This window comes from Oryzias latipes, assembly GCF_053564925.1.
Source record: "Oryzias latipes strain Hd-rR chromosome 1 unlocalized genomic scaffold, Olatipes_Hd-rR_3.1 chr1_Y".
NCBI lineage: Eukaryota > Metazoa > Chordata > Actinopteri > Beloniformes > Adrianichthyidae > Oryzias > Oryzias latipes.
Genome location: NW_027616335.1, coordinates 2,432,526 through 2,459,215, shown reverse-complemented (window position 1 = coordinate 2,459,215; position 26,690 = coordinate 2,432,526). Strand labels below are relative to the sequence as shown.

Sequence of the window (26,690 nt, the reverse complement as noted above, 5' to 3'; positions counted from 1 at the left end):
GCCCTAATTAGTTTGACCTTTCTTGTCACAATTAGCATGCCCACTCAACCTCCAACAAATTACAAGCAAGAACAAAAGAGGCTACTCTGGAGCCATTCCTTGATGTAAAATATTCCTACACCTTTCCTTTTTTTTTTTTTAATAAATTATCTTTTATTTGTCAAATGTGGCCTTTTTGGGGGATATTTTCCAATCTGGGTATGGAAACTGTTAAATCAAAGCAATGAAAATGAGCAGTCCCTTCTTTATTACATCAGAGGTATCAGCTGTGATTGACAGTTGAACCTTTGCAGTTTGAGGGAGTAAATTGTGCAGGCATTTAGTAGAATTGCAAACTGTTGCTAATAACCAGTTATTATAGTTATTATAGTTTCAAAAGACAACAGAGTGTAAATAAGTTTAAATCACATTGTCAGTTGATATATTTTTAATGACATATTAAATTAGATTTGAGGTGTCTTGGAACTGTACAATGCTGCTTTTTTTTTCGGTGCTCGAGGTTTTCGTCTGGAGTGGAAGTGTGCCTGTGAGAGCCAGTGGACAGGATTAGAGACTACCACTCATATCTGCAAACACATCAGAATGACTGCCACAGCTAAAATAAACTCGTGTGATCTGTTTCAGACCTTGTTCCACTTTCCCATCAGTGATTATCACAGCTTCTGTAATTCCCTTTTTCTGTGCCAAGATTTTTTTCTGCCGCCTTTTTCCTCCCCTCAGATTGAAGATACAAACAGACAACAGGACAGGTAGGGTTATTTTTTGTTTTAGTACCTCTTTGTCTTCCCCCACTCTTGTCTTTCTCTTCTCCTTCCCTCTGTGGGGCTCTGGTGTGATTATTACACTTTCAGTGGAGGATTTAACCATGGGCCAGTTGGGCCATCGCCTCGGGGAGGCCCCCATTTCAATGCGTGTGTGCTACTTTTCCCCCCAGTTTATTGCCTTGCCTTTTGTTCTGCTAGGCAGTCCCACTGACATCAGGAGGCTCTTAGAATAATTCGCCCGAGGCTATCAGATCCCTCAACCTTAAATCAGCCACGGCATACTGGTATAGATTCCAAATCCGAAAATGAGGCACGGCTAACAGATAAAGATGGCTGATATTATTGTGTAACATGAATGAATCACTTCAGCTTTTTCCTTATTTAGTGTAATATGTCATTAAGTAATGTACACTGTTGTGTTTTATCCCACATAGACACTTGATGCCTTAACACGTCTGGGAGCTCAAACAGGTAACAGCTTCTACATGGATAGTTTGACTTCCTTATTTGAGAGTCTTCCTGCTGTTCAGATGTGCCTTTATTGAGATCATTTACAGCTTTGATAGGCTCAAACACCCTCTGCAACCCTAAGAAAGTGAAGAACCATGAATAAATGAATGAACAGAAGTACTTTAAAAAAAAAAGGAATGAATCGGAAGAAGGCTTCAGCAAAACCAGATTACAAAGCAGAGACTGGATCAGTTTGGAGGTGACTAGAAAGTTCTCCAACCAATGTTCTGCTAGTATCTTTGACAACACCAAACTTTTGCATTATCAATCTGTGCTGACTCAAACTTTTGTATAAAATACATAAAAGCCCTCAAGAAACAATTTTTCCTACCTTAAAAATACTCAATGAGATATGAAAATATTCAAACTGATCATTGATACAGAAAAAAGAGAAATAAATCAATAAGATACATATTAGCACATTTATTTATTTTTTTGCATGGTAGAGCTTAAGAGTTTGATTTAGCAAAGATTCAAAACTTCATGATAATTTAACCTTTAATTTTGGATAAACCTATCTTTTCATTAGCAATGCAGGCCTTATTGGTCTTTATAAAAATGTGCCATGTGTTGTTGTACAACTTTCTAAATGTCCAATTGTAAAGCAAGCTAAAGGCAAACTAAGTGATGACATTATCCTTTGAGAAGAAATGCTTACTAGTTTTTTAAATTTTTAAAACATTTTGAGCTTTACAGTAAAAAATAAACATCATTAAGAGAAAAACAATGATGAAAGACAATATTTTTATCTCGCCTATTAACCAGTTTTGGCCTGGTAGACAACTAGTATAAATAATATATATACGGTATATATATATATATTTACATTTTGAAAAGGCTGTCAATGAAGATTAAAAACGTAACCATTCCAAGCACTTTTTTTCTATTCAGTCCAAACTTAAATTTATACAGACAGGAACTTTACAGAATTACTTATCCATTTAAAACAATCAATTATGATTAAAAGTTTTTTCAAAAAAAGTACATATCTATGATTTTTGGGTAACGCTTTCTTTTACAGTACAGTACTTACAGTGTACTTAAGTGGTATTTACATGGTACTTATTGTGTAACTACTGGGTACTTTCAGGGTACTTACATGGTACTTTTTATGGAATTTACTGGGTACTTACAGCGTGTTTACATGGTACTTTCTATGGGACTTTACTGGGTACTTACATGGTACTTTTTGTGTCTACTCTGTACTTACATGGTACTTACTGTGTATTTATATGGTACTATTTGGTTCATACCTATGTGGTACATACTGGGTATTTATAATATTCTTACTGGGTATTTACATGTTGTGCAAAGGTGTCTTTTATGGTACTTACCACATGTAAGAACAAGGTAAGTACAAATAAAGTACCTTGACCTTTAGGTCTGCACTCGCTGCATGTTTCATGGTATTTACCATGAATTTACCACATAAACTACCCCTTAAGTACACTGAAACTGGACTGTAAAAGAAAGTCAGCCCTATTTCCACTCAACTACATGGTACTTTCATTACTAAATACCGGGTATGTACACTTGAATATTACTTGGTACTTACCCCTTAAGTACAATGAAACTGTACTGTAAAAGAAAGTCAGCCCTATTTCCACTCTATTACGTGGTACTTTCATTACTAAATACCGGGTATGTACACTTGAATATTACTTGGTATTTACCCCTTAAGTACAATGAAACTGTACTGTAAAAGAAAGTCAGCCCTATTTCCACTCTATTACGTGGTACTTTCAGTAGTAAATGCTGGGTGTGTTCACGTATTACCTTCCTGTCCAGTGTACATACACACTTGGTCTTCTGACCTCACCAAATGAGACAATGCTAACTTGTTGGTAAGGGTAAAGTAACTGCATTGTAAAAACATATTCTGGCCTGATTACTTCTTGTAACATGAGGCAAGTTTAAAGAGAAACAAGACAGCAGTGAAAATAACAATCTTTAATATGATACATGTCTGCAGCATACAAAGTGTCATCACAATAAAATTTGTTTTAAGTAGAAAACAGTACAAAGGAGCATTCCAAAAAACACATTATTGGCCTGAGGGTCGTGCTTTTTGTCCATCAAAATTCCTTCAGCAGAGTTTGGTAACGGTGCAGGACTTCTTCAGGGTTTGTAACTGCAAGAAAATTCACAATAAAAGCTCAAATAAACATAAAAAGCATAACGACTTTGATTAAATAAAAAATACATTTTACTTATTTAATCATTTCTATAATGAGTTTGATAAATCTCTGAATTCTTTATCGCTTTGACTGTAATGCTTGAAATTAATCAATTATCCTCATTTAAAAACATGATAGATTATTCAAAACTTAACTTTTTTAAAATATTGTTCTAAACATGAACTTGTTTTAATATATAATGTCAGGAAAATATGTAAAACAACAAGGCTAAATATTTACTTTTAATACTAAACAGGGGTTGACATAGCCCAGAAATTTGCACTGGCCCACAGGGCCAGTAGTTTTTGAAAGTTACTGGCCCGACACCGCACACAGCGAGACCCGCCGCATGCCCCCCCGGAAAATTTTAATATGGTGCAATTTGGTGCATTCTGGTGACATCTAGCACTTATTTATACACTTTTCAATGACTAAAAATAGAGCATATCAAACTTAAATCTGCTCTAGTCTGTTTCAGATGTTTTGAAAAGAGCGCTGCAGTGTAGTAGTTAACACTAGTTAAGAAGTTTTCATGCTGCTTCTAATCACTGCTATTTCACATTTGTTCCTAATCAATAGTTAAGAAGTTTTATTGACTTTTTTGCCCTGACTGCCTTAAGGTTCTGCTTTTTGTTACTGTTGCAAAGTTACATTTACTTTTTAGTTACTTTAGTTACCTAATTAAATTAAATAATTGAAAAATTAAATACAATTAAATTACTGAGATCATACAGCTAACTAGAAATACTTACTGCTTACAGTGTTGTAAAGAAAAACAAAATTAAGTAGTTTGACATTATACTCCATTTGAGTCTGAGATTCAGGTATTTGGAGTTGCCTTTGATTCTTTGACATTCAGCTTAAAGCTTAGTGCATACAGTTTCATCTTCAATGCATTCATTAAATATCTTGCTGTCCATAGCACTAATTCCACCCGTCACTCCATCTAACATATTCCTATCTATTCCTGCCATGTCTTCCACATCTCTGACATGCTTCAGTCTCTCTTCAGTGACGGTGTTGGATTTATGATCATCGCGGTGAAAAACCACCAGGGGGCGCGCTGATATGTGTGTCAGTTTAAATATATCTGCCTAAAATGTAATAATAACCCACTGGCTTGTTCCTTCGTTGTTGTTGTTTAACATTGTTTAGTATTGAATTGTTACATTCAATAAAGTTTGAAAAAAAAATTGAGTGAGCGCGTGCAGCGTGGTGCTCGGCAGTGACAGCCGCGCGCGCAGGCGGGAGAGGAGGAGAAGAGTGATAAAAGGTTTCCCATAGAAACCCTTGATGTCTGAACACAGGACTAGCAGAAAAAGTAATTTATAAAGACGAGGTAAATCTACACGTTTTCGCAAAATATACTCTATTGTAAAAGGTGAAAAATGTATTAATTGTTAGATATTTTAGTGGCCCGAGCGGACAAGTAAAAAATAAAGTCTTGTGGTCCGTACTGCTCGAAAAACAGGACCGGGCCAGCGGACAAATGGCTATGTCGAGCCCTGCTAAAAACCCCCCGAGTGTGTGTTTTTGTTAAGTAGGTCGGGGCGAGTAAAGTTGCAAATTCCCAGCGCACTTGAATGCAGCACAACTCCCCCAAAGTGAACGTGCATTAATTAGGAGAGCCTCGAGGCGCGCAACAGTTTGAATTTCTCTTCATCTGGCAGGTAAACCAGTGTTTTTGTTTTTTTAAACATTGGATAAATTACATGTAAATATTTAAACTGATCAAACTTTATAAAGAAGCTAACCTCGTGATTTCAAGTTTGAAACGTGACGTAGGAGCACGTCTGCTACTTTACTGCAATAATTCAGTTATTTCATGTATACATTTTCAAAGTTTGTAATGAAAATCTACAAACATTGTTGTTACTTACCAGGAGAGGGGCACCTGTAAACAAGCACGTAGCCTAAGTCAGTGTTTTTCAACCAGTGTGCTTTGTGTTTATTTGATTCTATTAAAGACATTTTGATAAGAATGACGGTAACGCGATTTAGCTACAGCTATAACTGTTTTCTGAAAAGTCCCGCAGCTTTTACTGTCTCCACGACTCCACCAATCATTCTTGAAGGCTTAATCACATGTCATCAGTCTGACCAATCAGAAGTGTTTGAAGTCTTCACTTCCTTGTTCCAATTTAGCTCATAACTCTCTCAGTTCCAACAAAAACACCAGCTAAAGCTCGTCTTTAGCGGTGTAGCTTTCCACAGAATCCGGTATCAGACCGTGGAACAGGTGAACAAAACCATGAAGCTCAGAGACGCTAGTCTTTCTGCCGTTTTTTCGCAGTTTTCGCACTACATCTACCATGATGCATTGGCTTGAAAGGGACAGCGCCTCAGCGTACAATGAGTCGTCCTTGTTACACGTCTTGAAAACACAACGAACATACAGTTTGTATGTAACTTAACTTTTATTTCATCTTTTAGAAAAAACATCTGCAACTTCCTGCTTTTTCTGCCACAATTATCACAAAAATGCACGTCAGATTTTCGGGGGGGGGGGGGGGGGGGGGGTTGTAGATCAATACAGTCTATGAGTTTCTGCTTTTTTTTTTTGGGATGCTGGTGTGCCGCAGGATTTTTGTCAAGGTTAAAGTGTGCCGTGGCTCAAAAAAGGTTGAAAAACACTGGCCTAAGTAATAAAGTCTGTGGTTCTGTGTTCGTTTGAGCGCACGTCTTTCTGGGAAAATCAAAGAAAGGCGTTTATTTAAAATAATGATGACGTACTTCCGTCTTTTTACCGCTTTAGATCAGCTATGGTAAAGAAGACATCCCAGACGAATCCGTGAAGCCACAGGAGAGTAAGCTAAAGTAAGCTAAATCCACCAAGTGGACATATTATTTACATTAATGAAGAGTTTAACTGCCTGTTCCCCATTTTATTTTCTTTCGCCCTTTTTTGTTTTACTTTTATTTATTTGTTTATTTTAAAATATGATAGAGACAACAATACCACCCAACAGTGAATGTTACTGTTTGAAAATTAAAATATATTTTTGTGAGTAACTGTGATGAATTAGAAATTGCCTATTTATTTATTTTTTTCCTTTTCTTTTACACTACCATGTTTTTCATGCTAATGCAAATTGTAGGTGCGAATAATATTTATAAAGAAGAAATACACACAGCAATTGCCAATTAAAACATTACTTTCGTCATTCTTTGTCTAAACAAATTAGATTTTTTTATGGGAATTTTGATTTTTTTTTTCTTAATTTCGTTTTTGTTGTTCTTGTTCATGTAACTAAAATATAAAGTTGTGAATAATCTATCATGTTTTTAAATGAGGATAATTGATTAATTTCAAGCATTACAGTCAAAGCGATAAAGAATTCAGAGATTTATCAAACTCATTATAGAAATGATTAAATAAGTAAAATGTATTTTTTATTTAATCAAAGTCGTTATGCTTTTTATGTTTATTTGAGCTTTTATTGTGAATTTTCTTGCAGTTACAAACCCTGAAGAAGTCCTGCACCGTTACCAAACTCTGCTGAAGGAATTTTGATGGACAAAAAGCACGACCCTCAGGCCAATAATGTGTTTTTTGGAATGCTCCTTTGTACTGTTTTCTACTTAAAACAAATTTTATTGTGATGACACTTTGTATGCTGCAGACATGTATCATATTAAAGATTGTTATTTTCACTGCTGTCTTGTTTCTCTTTAAACTTGCCTCATGTTACAAGAAGTAATCAGGCCAGAATATGTTTTTACAATGCAGTTACTTTACCCTTACCAACAAGTTAGCATTGTCTCATTTGGTGAGGTCAGAAGACCAAGTGTGTATGTACACTGGACAGGAAGGTAATACGTGAACACACCCAGCATTTACTACTGAAAGTACCACGTAATAGAGTGGAAATAGGGCTGACTTTCTTTTACAGTACAGTTTCATTGTACTTAAGGGGTAAGTACCAAGTAATATTCAAGTGTACATACCCGGTATTTAGTAATGAAAGTACCATGTAGTTGAGTGGAAATAGGGCTGACTTTCTTTTACAGTCCAGTTTCAGTGTACTTAAGGGGTAGTTTATGTGGTAAATTCATGGTAAATACCATGAAACATGCAGCGAGTGCAGACCTAAAGGTCAAGGTACTTTATTTGTACTTACCTTGTTCTTACATGTGGTAAGTACCATAAAAGACACCTTTGCACAACATGTAAATACCCAGTAAGAATATTATAAATACCCAGTATGTACCACATAGGTATGAACCAAATAGTACCATATAAATACACAGTAAGTACCATGTAAGTACAGAGTAAACACAAAAAGTACCATGTAAGTACCCAGTAAACTCCCATAGAAAGTACCATGTAAACACACTGTAAGTACCCAGTAAATTCCATAAAAAGTACCATGTAAGTACCCTGAAAGTACCCAGTAGTTACACAATAAGTACCATGTAAATACCACTTAAGTACACTGTAAGTACTGTACTGTAAAAGAAAGCGTTACCTTTTTGTTGACTCCCTTGTTTCTTTTTTATTGTAGCACACTTTATAATTGCGTATGTACTCTGACTCTTGTGACCATAAGTGTCCATGCTTAGCTAACAGGTGTACCGGAGATTATACCAAAATGCCCGAGATGTAATCTTTGGGTCTCATGTAGGCTATAAAAACTGTTAAGGTTGTTTGGTCTATAAATATAATATTTGTTCAGGATTGATACAGTGCTGCGTGTGTTCAGTTAGCATGTCACATCATAGCTGGTTCGAATCCCAACTCCTTTCTGAGTGGAGTTTGCGTGTTCACTCTGCATGTGCGGGTTTTGTCTGGGCACTCGGGCTCCCAGAAACATGTTTTGTAGTGTGACTGGTGACTCTAAATTGTCCCTAGGAGTAAAATGATGTGTGTGATTGTCTATGTGGCCCTCTGTTGGACTGCTGAACTGTCCAGTGTGTCCCCTGCATATCTCTGAAGGAGCTGGGACAGGCTTCAGCAATCCCCATGAGCCTGCACGGGACTGAGTGGGTAGAGGATAGATGGATGGGTTGTTACAATCTAAAAGTCTTTGACAGTCATACATTTGTGCAGTACCTTATTAAACTCAACTGAGTTGAAAATAATTTATTAGCAAATTTCTGCTAATGCACAGAAATCCAAGCGTTATACCTGTCTAGAACTTTCCAGAACACATCAGGTACAGTAGTTATACTTTGTCTTCAGTCATTCTTTTTGTCTGATCCATCCAGTCATTTAAACACTGTCTGAAGAAAGTAATTATATTTTAAATGAATCGTTTTAGGCTGTTAAGCTTTTAAGCCAAGTATATCAATAGAAAATTTGAACTTTATAAAATGTTTAAAAACACAAACAGTAATCTGAGTTAAAGAGGGCTGTGCACAGGGAAAGTCATCTGCAATCATTTGAAAGCTCACATTGTGAACACGCGCAATGAGGCATCTGAAAATTTGAATAAAAAAATAAAGCACAGTCGGATCCTAATGACATACAATGCTTTAAACATTGATACTAAAGATTCATCTCTGCTGAGATGGTTTTAAGTCGCATCATAACCGCTTTTTTCACTTCTGACTTTAAGATTTCTTATGCAGTTTATGCAAGCAAAGTGGGCCACCCCCACACCGACCTCTTGCCTCAGTCCTTATTGAAAGCTTTCTTAAAAATGACTGATAAAAGCCAAGGGCGTCTTTAAGAATTGACATACTCTTTAAAACATACATCTCGTGAAAAAGACTTAAAGAGGCCCAGTTGCAAATTTAATATAACTTGGGGGTGCAGCAGTGAAATACCATCAATGCGCATGCAGCAGCTGTTCAAAAAAAGTAACCGGCTGGGTCTGAGAGAATACTATGCTCTCATCACATCTGAAAGCCAAACACACTGGCAGACAGAGGCGAGGCAGGCGAGCACGGCTGATGAAGAGTAAGGAGACAAGGCACCCTCAATTGAGTTGGAGAGATATACCCCTATTTCACCTTTTTGCATCATCTGCTTTTGTACAATATGTCCATTCTGACAAGACCCCTTTATGGCACAGACGTAAGGGTGTATTGAGTCCAACTGCGTAAATAACCAAAAGAGAGAATCAAAAAAGTTTCATCACATTCGTCCAGCTCTCACTTCATGTGAAAACAAAAAAGAAACTTTGACAAAGAATTGTTAGTATTCAAAACTCGTCGAGAGTTCCTTACATTTAGGTAATTATTTTCTTTTCTTTTTCTTGCACCTTTTACTCTATAAGTACTTGTAGAATCAACCAAAACCACAAATAAAACCTTCATAACTAATGGTTATACCTGAGACTTTATAACTGATGCTTATCTCCCATATGAGAAAATGATTTTTGTTACATAAAAACTCAAACAATATAAATTAGCAATATTTGTCTGATTGCAAAATATTATTTAAAGGCAACTTAAATCAAATTTCAAAAACCTTAAGGAACTTACTTTACTATTCCTTCAAAATAAACTAGGCAATTTTAAAAATTTGTTTAATTATAATTACTAACTGACAGTGCCCTGTATCAAATACATATGTGATGCAGATGTAAAGTTTTTTTTTACTTTTTTTTACAATTCGAACTAAACTACACTGTAAAATGGTTGCTGTAGATTTTGGAGTAAATTACTGGCAGCTGGATGCCAGTATTTCTCAACTTTATTAGAGTAACATGAAATACAGTTGAATTTCTGTGTACTGTTTTTCATTTTACAGTCATAATGCTGAAAGAAGAATTACAGTAAATAGATATTTTAATGTATTTTAATTTAAAGTTGTACTACCCTAAAATGAAAAACTGTTACTGGCATCCGGCTGCCAGTAGTTATCGTAAATGTTCCTACATTAATTGTTCTGTGCTTCCTTTTAAGATAAAATGACCGTATTTTCATTTCCAATTTATTCACTGTACAATAAATATGGTAAATAAACAGATTCTCTGGTTCTCTTAGGACAACTTCTTTAGCTGTTTTTAGCCAAGACCATATTCAGATTGAATAACTTACATCACTGCAACATCAGATAGAAATGTACAATCCTGTATTTTACTCTACTTGAATGAAACTAGCAGATGCACAGAGAGAATATACAAACTCAACACACAAAGATTCCCACTGGGGCTTGAATCGAGTACCTATTGCTGTGAAGGGATGGTGCTAACCACTGCACCCCCATCATAACTGCTTCAATGTACCTATGATAAAATGGTTAATAAAAAACAACCATTTTTAACATCTGGTGTTTAGTTTTGTTGTAAACTAGCCTATTTCCTAAAAATAAAAGCCTTTCAATAACTGTTAAAAGTATTAATACATTCAACCAGCCATTTGTTTTGTTCCACACATGACTGGTCAGCATCAGTCAAGCTTGGTTTGCATTAAATCCATATTTAAGTTAACTTTTTCGTTTACTGCAAATGTTCAATGTTTGTTGAAATTTAAAAACTTGTAAAGAATGTTTTTAGACTGAGTAAGTCAGTTTCAAAAATGAAAGATACCTGCATAAGAAACATGTAAATTTATTTTATAGCTGTGCGTGAACTTATTTGTTACAATTTGCAATATTTTAAATAGAAAATCTCCCCATCCAATTTTTCAAAGTTTTTGTCACTTCTTTATATTGAAAACTTTACAGAGGATAAAGAAAATGGGCTAGATTCCTAATGCTGACATAATACTGCCCTGTTTACAGAAATCTGTATCAGTGTATTTTCTGGTGTGTTATGTACAAAAACACAGATTCATCTTCTAAAAATGTGTAATTCACTCAATCTAAGTCACTCTACCAGATTCCTGTAATCATTTTGATGATGTTTTCTGCCTAATATTTTGGTCACGACACATTTTTTCTTCTAGAACTTTCTGTAATTATAATAAAAAAAACATACACTTACTTTGCATCTAGCAAACCACTTTGCTGGCAATATTGTTATTGAAGTTATAGTTATTGGCACCACTTTGGTTGTTACCTCAATATATTCAGAACTGTTTCTACTCTCACGGTGCAATAGTTGTAAAATACATTCTGCACCAATGCAAACCCACACACTGAGGGTCTTCCATTACTTGCTGCTTAAAATGATTTGATAGAACTTTTGTTTCACTAAACTACACCATAATTCCTTTTCCTCGGGTACAGTTGCAAAATTCCATTTGTTATGGTTTCAAAGCAACTGCTCTCATGTAACCTTTAAAACCCTTGTGCTATCCTAGGCACTTTAACATTGGGAGTTGGGTCATCTAGACCCACTTGACAGTGCGCTGAACCTATTTTCTTCAATGATTTGTGATCTTCACTGGTGTCCATGGATTACATGAAATCTTTCCACCTTTATCCACCCTTGTCATGGTAGGGAGAACACGTCAATGTAAGGGTGGGGTCATCTAAGATAGCACAAGGGTTATAAAAAGAAGATATAAATATATATATTTTGTTCTGATAATTGATCTCCTAATTGTTAAACCATATCAACCTGGGACACAGAGAAACATTCACATCAACTCACGTAGGAGACTCAGGACAAAGAGGGTGAGCTGGAGCACCCCAAAACATGACATTCTGACCCCTCTGTCAGTTTCAGGTTAAAAAAAAAGTAGTTTTTCCTCTTTTAAACCAGATAATACAATGCCTATCAAATATCAAGGGTGTTATTCCAAAAGGATGCTTTCCAAAAGCATTTTAGAATATCAGTATTGTCTAAAACTATCAACAGTAAAAAAGGCTGAGAAGTAAAACATCTTTTGAAAAAATTACTGACTTTTGCTACTGGTGCTCATTGCTGTTCAGTATTTTTTTTTTTTAAGGAAAGAAAATCATAAATGTGTAACATCGGTCTTTAAAAATAAACTAATAGTGCTTCTTCAGTCCAGTTGTTTAAAAATGTTAGGCCATGATAATGAAGCTGATCCACAGAGAACAAGGTCAAAAGTAAAAATCATTTTAGTAATCACATGTACATCTGTTCCTTCACACACTGGCATAATTAACCTGAATATATTAATTTCTTAGTACACTGATTATGAATTATACATCCTCGATTTGCCTTGGACAATACAATACACTGAGCAATGATGGTGAATAAAGGCTTGTTGTTAAGACCTGTTGACATATCTGAACCCTCTGAGCATTAATTATTAGTGGGTAACATTCACTGAAGGACTTTCGGCAGGGTTCAGGGAAATCCCAGATCCTCGAATGAAAACACGTGTGTTGAATGAGCTGTAATTTCTTTCTTTGGACTTGTGAAAAACTTTTAGAATTTTAATCAGTTATGTGAAGCCTGGCTACACTACGAGATCTGATCTGATCTGATCTGGAAAAGAAAGAGATGAATAAATAATTGATATTGAGAAACAAGTTCTTTAGTGTGATTCAAAATTTTTAATTAACTGTTCAAGTTCTGGAATATTGTTCTGAAATGACAGGAACATTTTAAAGAAGCTCTTGACTGAAGTCAGTTTCTAAATCAGACCAAGCAAGTTCATGTAAATCAAATGTGGAAGCTTGGAAGGATTTCCAAAAATCTCCTCAAACTCAAATATTTTCTAACATAAAACAAACATTTTACATTTCTAGGCTCTTGGCCCATACATGCTCTGACAAGTGGGCAGAAATCTAAATGTAAACAGTGATGTTTCATAAAAAATATTGTTCTTAAGGTTTTACTGTAAAGGTTAGCAGTAACACAAGCTGCCAAAACAATTGGCAACGTACCATCATTGTAGTAGTTTTTGAATGTTGCAGTTTGTAAACATCCTATGAACATAGCTGCCACGAACTGGTGGTAAAGGATCCAAAATGCAGGAGACCAGGCTTGGTGGCAGAAACGTAAACATTTAATAAATAAACTTAAACATAACAAAACCAATGGAGAACAAAAATAGTGACAGAGCAGATCACCTGACAATAGACAACTGTAAACCAGGCAATTATATAGGCTAAGGACAATTAACAAAAAAATAAGACAGCTATGATTATTAACAAAACATAACCAAAAAGGTTATGTTTTACCATGAAATACCAAACTAGAGTGCACAATCCTCACAATAGTGTCAGTTAAAAAAATTATGTTTGTATGCCCCGTGATGATTCTTATAGTACACTCAAACCATAACCTCATCTGTTTAAGTTTTGGTTTAATTCCAGCTCAACAAAGGCATCAGCAACACAAGACTTTTCCATTGTCTTGTCAGTCATGCATAAAGAACTTATATTCGTTTTAGGTATTCACAATTTTTAAGACCAAAAAAAAAAATGGGCAAAGATTCTTTTATATTCAAATGAGAACATTAACATCAGACTTCCAAGCTTCACAAAGTCTGTGACTCTTAGCATCTCATTTAAATATCTTAAGTCTTCAAGACATATCTATGAGTCATCTGGGCTTTTGTCCCCAGTGCAGGACAACATAGGCAAATCAGAGAGGTGTCACACACCCAGCCTAGTAATTTCTCAAGATGGGAGGCTTTAATGTGACAAAGAAGTTAAAAAGAAAAAAGAAAAATTTTCTCTTACAATTTACGTTGAAATGTGTTTTTTTTTAAGGCAAAACAATTACCTTGGTATGGACATCAACTAGGATCAATGCATGCAGAGTCTCACCTGTAACACCTCAAAGACAACATGCATTATAAATACAAAAGGCATTCTGTATCAGTGCTGAAGACCAAAAGGCACTTAGACAATAACATGTCAGTATCTTTCAGTGCACACCAGCTCCTACAGATGTGTCAGAGCGTTCAGCCAACATGAAAACGACATGCTAAAAAAGAAATAAAAAGAGAACTTTTAGCAAAACTTTTCAAAGTGCCACGGCTTTCTGACTTTGACACTGAAAATGCAATATATCTTTAAAATTTCATCCTTTTGAGTCTGCTTTTTGCTTGAGCATATAAATCATGAGCTATTGTTTTTGTTTTTCTTATTTACTAGTTTTTCTACTGGAAGATATTGCCAACTATGTTAAAAATGTGAAATTTCATTTGATGGCAAAAACGTATGTAACAACTTTTCTACCATCAAGAACAAAAAAGCTTTACAGTCCCATCTCCCCTTTGCACAACGTTTACCCAAGGCTCTGGCCAGACCAGCAGGAGCAACGTGGGGTGAAGAGTCTTTCCTAAGAATACTTTGAGAAATGAAAAGCAACAATCAAACCTGTCTGATTGACCACTGTACCATGATCTGAAATGAAGCTGGTAAAAAGCTTTTGACTTTTATTTTAGTCCACTGCAATTACAGAAAATCAAACATTAATGACATTTTTTGAACCAAGAAAAAACACTGGGCACATAAGCAAAATTAAAAAAGTCAAATAGTGTGTCATGACTACACTACCCAGAATGCCACGAGAGATCAAGAAGCAGGAGGTTAGTCAGAGGGGTTGATGGGAAGATTTTTCTAGTGAACTGTGTTGTTCTGCATGTTTGCTTCTTTTATCTGCAGTAACCAGTCATTGCAGAGAGTGCAACAACCATTCCTAATGACTTAACACTGTTAAGTTGTAACATTTTATCTTGATGATGATAGCTTTATAACTTAAAGAGTGTACAGAAATGCACTCACTTTTGATCATAATGATGAAAAGGTGTTTAATCCTAGGTCTAGCAAAATAAATCTTTGTGTCACAAAACTGATACACTGACATTATCACGCCTATATTGTCAGTATGAGAAAACAAAGTGTCAGCATATACTCTGCCATTCAATGAATTGATCAGTACACCATAGTCTTTAGAGCTATGGTAATTCTCAGGTTCACGGCTCTTCATCTGGAATTTAATAAAGTTTTTAATAATGCCTGAATATTTCTTTTTCTTCATTTTTATTTTATCTTAAACAATTAGGTACAAGCACTGAATGAAAAAGTGTTCCATTCCTCCATTCCTTTAACTGCTTATAATTTAAAAAAAAAGAGACAACCATTGCCATGGACTGAGCATGACTGAGCTGCACCAGATAGCTGTCTGCTGCTATAGACCTATTGTACAATGCTCTACCAGAGGTAATCATTCCATTTATGAATGAGGGCTCTGTACATCAGTCCCTTGGAGAAAATCTTCCAAAATATTCAGTCCAACTCGATTTCCAGAGTGCACAGTGTTGTGAACTAATGTGCCCCTTTCTGATTTGTATTATTTTTGATTATTATTTCTACATATTTTAGTATAATGATGAGAAATACGTTTACACTGCAGAGCCTAATGCTCAATTCCGATTTTTTTTTTAATCCGATTTTTTTGCAAGGCCGTTCACATTTCCAGTTAGAGTGAACTTTTGTGATCTCCTGTGTGACCGGGAAATGACCCAGAAGTGACCTGCATGTGCAGAAGAGTACTCAACGGTGAACAACGTCACTTGTTGTTTTCGGAAGTAGGTAACGTTAACAATGGATTTCAACAACAGTGTTGTCAACAGCGGAGCTATTTTTGCATTATTACATTTATTTTCACAAAGGAGCCAGCACAATAACAATCTTCTCATTTTAATAAGGCATTGGAGCCTTCCCACACACACATCCCCATTCCACTGTGGTGGAATGGGGATGTGTGTGTGCTGGGGCCGCGCGCGTTTGTGCGAGAGAGAGGAGAGAGTGCGTGCAGCGCAGGAGGGAGTGAGAGGGGGGCAGCGGAAGTGTGTTGGGTGCGTGCATTCATGTTGTGTGTTACGGAGGAAGGAGAACGATAATAAAAGAAGGCTTCCCACTGAAGAACTGCTATTGACTCTTGATTAACCCACTCTGGAGAATCTGAGGGTCTCAACGGGGAAGTGAACCCCGAAGGAGGATCCGCCTTCGGCCCTGGAGAAAGTCTACCCCGCGCGTCTGACCGCGTAAAGGAAAAAAAGTCATCGCGGGGAAGGTTCAAAACCACGCTCGGCCATTTTGCTGGAAATGTTTTCAAAAATTGCCCAGTTGCAATAAGAGGCCCTTGAGTTTGGCCTGAGTAGAGCTGTCACCCCGAATATTAATCAAAGACAGTCGGAGAGGTTGATGGGAAGACTTTTCTAGTGTTTCTGTGTTGTTCTGCATGTTTGCTTCTTTTATCTACAGTAACCAGTCATTGCAGAGAGTGCAACAACCATTCCTAATGACTTAACGCTGTTAAGTTGTAACAAATTAAAATACAAAACAGTACTCTCACTTTTTCAGTTCAAGATGTTGAAGCACAATACATATCAATCTGTGAGAACTCTGACTATAAAAGACTTAAGGGTCAGAAAATGCATCAAGGGATGTTCTTTGTGTACCGAAGTCACACTAAAGTATTTTTGTGCTTTTTTGAGCACTGTGTGACACAGACTGTCGGTCAGTAACTGTTGTTGTTTCTCTTTTGGCTTTTCCCATCTGGGGTCGCCACAGCGAACGAGTCGCACGGTAAACTTGTCAATGTTTTACACCGGATGCCCTTCCTGATGCAACCCTCTCAAAGAGACCGGCTTGGGACCGGCACAGAAGTAGAGAAGGGAACAGGGAGCAGCCCGGAGTCAAACCCTGGTTTCACAGACGGAAGGCGCCGCAAACCAGCACGAGCTAAACCGGCTCCAGACTGCCGGTCAGTAAATAAGGTCAGTAAATCAAACCATATTCATACATAAGGCGCACTGTTGAATTCAGAAAATTTTAGATAAAAAAAAATTACAGTAATTAAACTTGGTAAAGAGACAAGCCAACTAAAGTGGCTGTAAAAACTATGAATCCTCACAGTTTAAAAATTCACAGACATCATTAAACTTACTATGACAGATGGGTTGGCTGTTAATGATCGGTCCAAAACACAAGTATTTGTGTCTGAGTAAATTTATCCAAAAGGTAATTTTTGACAGGTCAACCAAAATAAAAAAAAGCATATGAGATGGGATTTCGGTGAGACTGATGCTATGTTCACACTGTTTTTGGAAACGCACGTTTAAGCGACCACTGCAGTGTTCAAAACTCTAGCATTATCATGTCGCTACGCAAGTTTTTAAGTCAGTTTTTGTTCTCTACGTACATTCAACGTGCATTTAAAGTTAACCTAGTTGAACATTGTTGACCAATCAAGAACTCTGATTTGGTCAACATGGGTAACATCCTTTTTAATTCACAGCTGTGCCAACAGTCTGAAAATTGATCGTAATAATCAATTTTTTCATTTTCCAACACACACAGAACTACTTTGACAGCAGCTAAAGTCCATGCTAAGTTTTAAAAGCTCCCATTGTTTCCTTAATAAATAGCCTAAATGTCTTATTCCATGACCTTTTTTTTCCTTCAGATGCAAGTAAATGGACTGTTTGACCCTATCTAAATTTAATTTTTTCCGACAGACATTTTTAAAAGCATCCTTTTTAACACTTTAAACATTTGAAATGGAACAAATAAAGCAAATGTATGTGACAGACTTTCTCAATAAACATGTGCCAAACAAGTAATTACTTCTTATTTAAGAGCCATTCAAGAGATTTTGTCAGCTGTGCTGTTATTTTTGCATTTCATTTCTTTTGCAGATGCCATCAATACACCTTTGATTTGTTTTGTCCTGTTGCATTTATAAGGACTTTGTCACTGATCTGCTGTCACTGTGTATTTCTGCTACCTGTTTGGTGTGCATCCATGTGATGGTCAAAAAGTGCTGAAGTTGATCCTGCTTATCAGACTTGCTCCTCCGGGGGCTTCCACCACCATATGGCTGACCCAGTGCCTGCAGCCTCCCCAGGGGTGGCTTGTGCCTGGATTAGAGTAACAAGTCTGGGTATATGCCTTTTGACGATACCCATACACCCAGCATGACCACACAGATGTCGTTTGCCTTTGTTTAATTTAGGAGCACTAAAAATATATAATGTAAAATCACCATTACTAAACAATTGCATTTTTGAAATTGGTAGATACAAGTTTAATTTTATTCTTTTCTTGGATTCTGTCCATTTACCTGTGGCAGTGTTTTACTCTCCTGCCCTGACATTTTAAACACACTTTTACTGCTGGTTTCAACAGTCCTACCCCAATATTTGCATGCATTTTATGTTCCCAAAAGGAACAAAGGAGGATAAAGAAGCGGAGTGGGGAAAAAGTCAACACTTTTTACACTAGCCAAAGGTGTATCTCAGTGTGCCTTACATCTCTACACCCTGCAAGGCCCCCTTTCCTCACATTCTCGTTCCTCTCACCTCCTGGAGGGCGAAATGATTGAGGGGTGCTGCCCCGGCCTTTTATCCTGCCAGCGAAGGTCTGCCTCTCTCCATAGCACAAATATCAACTATGGAAGTGTTCTAAAAAGAGGAGGAAGGCGAATGTACGGTGTCATAGATTCCCCTGCAGTACAAAAAGCCCAGCACAGGTTAGATGAAATGATGAACAGCCATTATTTGCGGGCCTAAATGGGTGTAGTGGCTCAGATGGTATTAATAAGAAGTAGAAATGTTAAAAAAAGGGGCCCATGAAATTAGAATCATCAGTAGTTTGCCATCAAAGACTTTCAATTGCCTTGATGGGACAACCTTGTTATCTAATTTGTGTTTATTTATCTCCCATATGCACTGGGGTCCTGTGGGGGTTTGAAGATGTCATATACAGCTTTCATTTGCATCTTTTTTGTTTTTGTTTTAAGTGGGTTTGTTCACATTTGCAAACAACCACTTAACATTTATTAGTTTAATAAATTAAAAGAAAATGATGGGAAATGACACTGACCGAAGCACTTTTTGTCATTATTTAGATGTGTATTTTTTTAATCATGTTTAGAAGTAAAGAGGGAGTCTTAAGAAGAATCAGTAGGATTAGTGGAAACACTTAAAATGCACCAAAATGGAAAAACAAAGGCAGGAAAAAGGTGGTAACACATAAGAGATCATCAGATTTTTGCTTGTTTGTGGAGTTATTGCAGGCTTTGGAAGCAAATGCAATCATCAACCAGAACATTGGTTCACTTATTGAGCTGTGACATAAAAATGTCCAATTTAGTATTGCTTTGCAGCTCATTCCAGTGGCTGGGAACTGTAAATTGTAATGAGGAGAGGCTGATGGAGACGTTAGCTCAGGGGACTGTTAACCGACGGCCAAATCGGGTGTTATAACTGACAAATGAGATTTGGAACAAGCTCAGCGATTTTATCTTTTTTCTTAAACAGTGACAGTAAAAAAATACATAGATTGTATTTTGATTAGACAATCTAAAATTCACTTTGTGTATTGGTAATTTATTACAAGTTTAATACTAATTTATTGTGGTTGCCTTGTTATTAATGCTCAAAAAAACTTCACATTATGTTGCTGTCAATATCACCAATAATATATAATGTTTTGTTAAGTAAAAACAAAAACGGAATAATTATATCTAGCCTAAGTTTCTCTATGACTGACATTTCCCATTGTCCATAAATGCATCAATGCAGCATCTGTTTGCATTAGAAATATAGATAAATATATTTTATAAAACCTTTAGTGCTCACTGTCTAAATATTCATGATACCTTTTTAACGATTTATCAAAAATATGATAACAAATAATATATCCATAAACTGTATTAAGTTGAGGCTTTAGGTCTTCAGAATAACAATGTGATAAATAAATACAAAATCCACTTTGTCTTGGTATATATATGACCGTGGCCTCTCCATTTGTAATTGTTGCTGAAATAGTGATGATTGTTTTGTTGCTAAAGTGTCACGCTGCAGGCAGGAGACAGCTCAGAGCACCTTTTCACTGGTTTGCAGGGACACCTATTGGCCATAAGTGAAAACTACATTGTACACAATCAGTTCTCAAGCTAAAAATGGTCCCCTAGTAATCAAGATTCCAATTCCTAACCTGTATAGTTAATTATTACAGAAAGCCAAACAAATAAGTTATTATGTAATAAAGGAAATACATGATAAAATATCTGGTGTGAATGAATGCTTAACCAAAAAAATAATTTGGGCTTTTCTTACAGATTTTAGTCCCACGATGAACATTTAACTCAGCCTGTTCAGAATTTAAAAGGCGATGTTTCCTCGGGACATACTAATGAATCATGTATAAAAGATAATCATTATTGGTTTATAAGCCCGAGCATCTCACAAGCCACAAGCATGCAGCTCATTCCCAGGATATGCAACAACCAGCAACGTTGTAATTAAAACTAGAAACACATGTGAAAGTCTCAGGTTTCTCACAAAAAAAATTGTGCGAACTTTCATTAACTGTTACAAAAATCAGTGTAGGCATCTGTGTCTGTGTATCTCCATAAAACGTCCCAAAAAGCGTAAAATAAATTTTGTAATGTTTGAATAAAAAAATGAAGTGTCATGATTCAATTTTAAGTTTATTTTTGTTAGTAAAACAGTTTTTTTTTGAATAATATACATTTAATTGCGTCAGAATTATTACTGCACTGAGGAACCAACTGACCCCTGCCTGTTGACAATCCTGCCACGGTTTCCATATTTTTTGGAGAGTTTAAAATAGGTGAAAACTTCACTTTAAACAAAAAGACAAAAAAGAAAATGTTAAAATTAAACCACGTCTCTTTAATGTCGGTTTCATTTAGCTGCTGCTCCATAAGGCGGCGCTCAACAGGTGTCGTTTGTGGCTGTAAGTCCTAGTTAACAGCAGCAAGAAGACTTTTCTCCTGATTCAGTTTCACCTTTTATGAACCAGATACCTTTGAAAGAGTGAGTGTACACAATAAATGGAATAATTCATGATTTTGTCATTAAAAATGAAAAGTTTCTTTTCCTCGTACTTGGGATGTGTTTTGAAATTATACATAATGGACCATAGATGTTCAGAAGTTTTCCAAACCTCCTCTAGCTACGTTGGGAGATGCACATAAGTCCCCCCTTGAGTTTCACAGGAGAGGGGTACCAGGGCTTTAATTATGTGCAGAGCTTGGATGATTAGCATGGATGGGGGTGCGGCATGGAGCGCCCTCATCTCCAGTCAAGGCAGTGCTCAGAGTCGAGCACCCCCTCCTCTTTCCTCCTTCCCCTCCAGTGTTACAAACGAGCCTGGCCTTGTTATGGAGGCGCAGGTTAACAAGCACTGGCACAGGTTCATTCTGATGAGCTGCAAAATCATGGATAATATAGGCTAATGCACACAGAGGCAGCCCATTCAGATAAAAAAGGGTAATATTCTTTTGATTGAAATGAATTTTGCAAGTCAAACATTTTATAATTTTTTTTAAATCCTATTTAGAAATTTCCCAAAACACACCTTGTCACGACAAATGATCAATTCATTATTTCCTGCACAATGCAACAGCACAGCTGGAAACAATCCAAGAATCACTGTGACACAGATCTATCCAACGCACATTTATCTCAACCCAGTTCTAAACTTTCTCAATTATTCATTATTATGAAATTGTGTTTGTCTCATGTGGAACTGTGCAGTTTCCTCCCGCGACATACAGGCATTGTTTGGCCGCTCTCCAGAGCCACTGTCACTCCTTTGCCAATTTCTGGGTTGACACATATTGTTTAGGAATCAATTTCCCTCCTGATAGTTTGGAAAGTCCTGATTTGTCCTATTCCTGAGACCATTTGTAATACAGAACACTAGGATAAATTATGAATTGTGTATGACAGAGTCAAGAGAACAAAAAAAAATGAAGCTGGTGAACAAATGGTTTGCTTTGTGGATGGGAAAGAAAATCCTTCTTTTGGTTGCATTACCAAGCCACAATGTGTATTTTCACAGGGTAACAAGAGAGGAACCGTTATGACAGCTAAATAACAAAATTTATTTATTGTTTAAAAATATGTTAAGGTTAAGGTTTTGATATTTCGGTAGTTTAAAACATATTTATTAGTTACTTTTGTGGATGAAAGTTTTCCTTTTCTGCTGTTTTTGTCAGTTAGTGCAACCAGGTGTAAATGTGAGTAACAGTTTTAACAAAATAGTCCCAAAAAGTGTGATTTAAATGTGTATTGAAATAATATTTGTATTTTCGTACTTGAGCTATATTGACTTCAACCATAAGTTGCACTTTTCTGTGAAGCATTTTTGTTGACCTTAATTATTAAAAATGATCATCAAATGATCACTAAAGTTGCTTTATCCCCAATTTAATACTCAATCAGATTAGGATAAGATTCCATTTCAGATGAGGTTTAAACATTTTTCAACTAAAAAAGGATCATAAAATGACCTCATTTGGTAATTTCTGGGATACAATTTCTCTGCAAGCTGAGTCGAAGAGAAAACACATGAAACACGCATGCATCTGCGGTCTTCTGCTCACTGCAAAAGGCAACTAAAAATTTCAATATTGAATCAGGAAAGCTGCAGACACTCAGAAAAGCACACTCATGCAATTCACTTAGTTTGATCAGTATAATTTGTAAATATGTGTCAAGTAGCCCCTTTTCTTTATCTCATTTACTATTATGCGAGACTAAAGTCAAATGAAATCCAAATCTACCTGCAAGGCAGTCTTCGGAGCCCTGTGCATTAAGGCAAATAAAAATACTTTTGCACAGTTTACTTTTTTGCACACTTGGTTGTTTTTAGGTGGGCGATGGTCTTAATTGCATTGTCATTAGAGCATCTAATAATCGCCAGGAGACATTTAAGTTTATGAACCTTCCACTATGTGTAAAACCTGCAGAAGGAAACCACAGGAAAAGGATGCCGACTGCTGCTCCCTAATTTAGGGAGAGATTAATAAAGTAGTTGCTAGACTTGCAGTTTGTTCTCCCCCAAGGGTTGTATTAATAATCTTAGAGAAATAGGGTTCGTCTGCGGAGATGTGCCCCTGTGAAAGGCCGACAAATCTTAAAAGGCTTGTCTTAAAACATCACTGATGTTCTGCTGTTACTCGTCGTCTATAATTTACTGTTAGCTTGAAACAAATTAAGTGTTCAAGAAGAGCCTATCCTCACATTTCAAGATAGCCCACGATCCTGATTTAAACTGGTAAAAAATGTCTTCTAAATAAGAGGAAAAGAACTCATGAGGAAGATTTCCCAGTTCTACATGTAGATGCAGGCTGATATAAAAAGCCTTATGATGCACAAACCAGAATAATGGTTTTTGATGTCAAAATGCAGATCTTTGTCCTCTCAAACAAATCTTTTTAGACAGAACTGATTTTCTTATTTTGCAATCTAAAAATAGTATATTTGTAAAATATTTTTATTTTATGTTTTTAATTGCTTCAACTATCAAATTCCAATCATCAATAGAAAAAATATAAATTTCAATTAGATTTTATTTGTCCCGGACAGCATGCTTTTAGCAGTATTGTAATTGTCTAGAATGCTGAATATTTACTGTTATAATAGTGTTTGTTTTTTTCAAATTAATAATCCATTCATTTCTTCTCTGTTCCTTTTTCTAACTGTTGAAGGTCTCTAAGAGACTGGAGCTTATCCAAGCTGTCAACGAGCACAAACTGAAATGCAGAGTGGACAGTTCACTACTCTATCAGAGGTGCACGCACAGACAGGCAAGTCAGACAGCAGCACACTCACACTAACTACTTTATACTAACCAGTTCACCTAAAACACATATTTTTATAACTACAAATAATATTATACCTTTGGCCAAACTAAATGATTAGTATTATAGATTGTTATGAAAAACGTATGGTCTACCTTCTAGTCATTTAAGAAATTGTGAGTAACTTCCAGGCTGAACATCAAATTATATCCTTATATAGAAGATAAATAAACTAAAGAGCTCCAGCTATATTGTATGAAGGTTCAATTTTTAGACTTTCTCCTGCATGAATTAAAATTAACTGTCACAATAGTATTGTATTTAGAAAAATTTAGATTTTGTTTATTTAAGCGTCCAATATTTAAATGTCCCATGCATTGGATTCACGGTCAAAGATAGGGCTTTTACAGAAAAGAGTATTTGCAAAAAGTGTTTAGTACCTCTTAAAAAATACGAAATCACTAAAAACAAAAAATGTTTTTTGTCATTCTTTATTTGTGCAAAAAAATCAAATCAGTTTTTTTAATAGTTGTTTTCACTGTAAACCCATGATTACTAGCAGAGTGTTTAGTGTAATTTATAATAATATAGAAAATAATGTCCTTTTTTTATATTGAGTCAGTGTCCTTTTAAACCTTGGATAATTATTTTTCTGATTTTCCTTTACAAAACACAGACAAATAAAATGACTTTCATGAAAACAATAATCCTCAATAATTTGCGTAATTCAACCTTTTAATTTTTCAACCGTTGACCACCTGTTAAAAATTTGTGCTAATTATTTAACATTTTCATTTCTTAACCTTTTCCATTTCATAAAAAGAAATAAATGTATCTATTTCTCAGTAATTCCTGAAAGTTTTAAAGGGAAAAAGGCAAGCCGTTTCGCTTTAGTATACAGATATTTTTTCATGTATGACTAGCTCCCACTTGCATATTCTTTTAAGACCATTTAAAGAATCAACATTTAACCACTACAATGTTATTGCTAAGTCATTTTTAAATAGATGTTTTCAATTTGAAATCCACTCACTCCATAATTGCATTATTATGTTCTTGCATCATTAAATTCTTAGTCTTTCATCGCATTATTTTGTTTTACAGATGCACGAACTTACAAATCCTGCTGCATTTGCAGGGAGGATCATTTCTATTGTGAGCATGGCGATGATTCGGATGCATTGCAACGCACCATTAATGATATTCTCGAGTCTTCTGCCCTGGTGTCAGGTTTTGACTCGATCTGGTATATCTGTGATATTTCCTCTTCTTTTTAATTCCCTGGACAAAAAAGGGGAAAAGATCTAAACCTTTTCTTTTCCATTGAATTTACATCTTCTGCTCATTTCTACTCCTTTCTTATCAAGAGAATTCTAATGAAGGGTAGAGTCAGATATCTACTGGGATACAAGAAGACCTGGAGACAGGAGAGAATGCAGCCACTGATGGCAAGAAATTTCCATAAAAGTACAATCAGGTTGGAATTTTAAAAGTGAATGTTTAAGTAGTCTAAGAGATGGGCTTTGAATCACACTCTGATCAAACCCAAGACATCTCATTCAGAGAATAATGATTTTTTTTCCCTCTTAATTTTTTTTCTGTTTCTGTCTCATCTATGTGCTTACAGGTAGAGCAAAGCCCAGTGGTATTGTCCCCCCCCCCCCCCCCCCCAGTAGTTGAACGCAGGACCCTTTCTTCTGCCGGATTAGACATGGCCAAAAAGAATGGCAAATGCAGATGTGCTATCTTATTAAAGATGGGATGCACTGAGAAGATCCAGGCTCACTGAATATATTTAGCCTCCTTGCCCAATCTGTATTGCAAGTAAATAAATATATCTTTATATAAATTTTTATCTGAAATGGGGAGGAAAAATTCCTTTCCCTTTTTTGCATAAATCTGAGTGCATGTGGTGATGTGAGTGAATGGGAAATGTCTGTTGTTGCTGAAGAAAACAGTGGACAACACAGTTCAAGCAAGATCTCTATTAGCTAGCGTGTCTGACCCATTTTTAACTGGAAATTCTATGTACCCTTTGGTAAAATAAATTTTATTTAATTTTATGGATTTATTGTTTTAAGTTTGTAAGTTAAAATCAGTCAATACCAACTAAATTTAATTTTGTGTTCACTTGTGTTTCTCTGTAAACCTAAAAAATAAGCTTAGAACTTTTGCCAAATAAAACATTTTGCTTTTACAAGATAATTTGCAGCTTTTTTCTATTAAAAACATTGCATCATTATTTAGATTATTTCACATTTTACAGCTGGATCCCCTGTGACAATCTGTCAAATGTGACCAAGCCCTTTAACTGTAGCACTAAAAAAAACAAAAGAAACTTTTCAAAGCAAGTGGAGGGCTGTGCGCATGCATTCTTCCTCTGTGTGTTCTTTACTTTCGATATGATCTGTCAGACACGTGTGCTTTTGCTGCAAGCTGTTACTCCTTCATCGCCCTTTTTGGGTCGAAGGTTCTTGACCAGTTATTTTAAGACAGATGCAGGGATGCAGAATGACTAGAAGCATTTTTTTTTCTTTTTTCACATGATGCCTAAGGTATGGAAAGAATGGCCAGAGGCTACATTTGCCCTCTTGGGAAACCGAGGGCTTCTAAACTGTGAAACTGACATATCTCATCCATTACTTTTCCAAAGTAAACCTTTAAAAACCTTGACAGTATTTCCTGTGTTTTCCCAGCCCGTATATATTCAGTATTTTATGAATCTGAAGTAATTTTGAAGTATCGACTAAGTATAATCTTGTGAATAATGCGCCAAGGACATGTGTATTTGCAAGTTTCTATACATGTTTAATCAAATCTATGCTACTTTAATGAAGTACAACTTCCTAAAA

At 35.9% G+C, this 26,690-nt stretch overlaps 2 long non-coding RNA genes across 2 annotated transcripts; both read left to right on the top strand.

Moving 5' to 3' along the window:
• The first annotated feature begins 3,656 nt into the window (after positions 1-3,656).
• On the top strand, positions 3,657-7,759 carry LOC144990270 (uncharacterized). The gene is made up of 3 exons (XR_013654275.1): positions 3,657-5,121; positions 6,207-6,268; positions 6,910-7,759. It is a non-coding gene; the product is annotated as an uncharacterized LOC144990270 (long non-coding RNA).
• Positions 7,760-23,576: 15,817 nt separating this feature from the next.
• LOC144990456 (uncharacterized) lies at positions 23,577-26,176 on the top strand. The gene is made up of 4 exons (XR_013654447.1): positions 23,577-23,844; positions 24,943-25,084; positions 25,206-25,315; positions 25,466-26,176. It is a non-coding gene; the product is annotated as an uncharacterized LOC144990456 (long non-coding RNA).
• Positions 26,177-26,690: the final 514 nt, after the last annotated feature.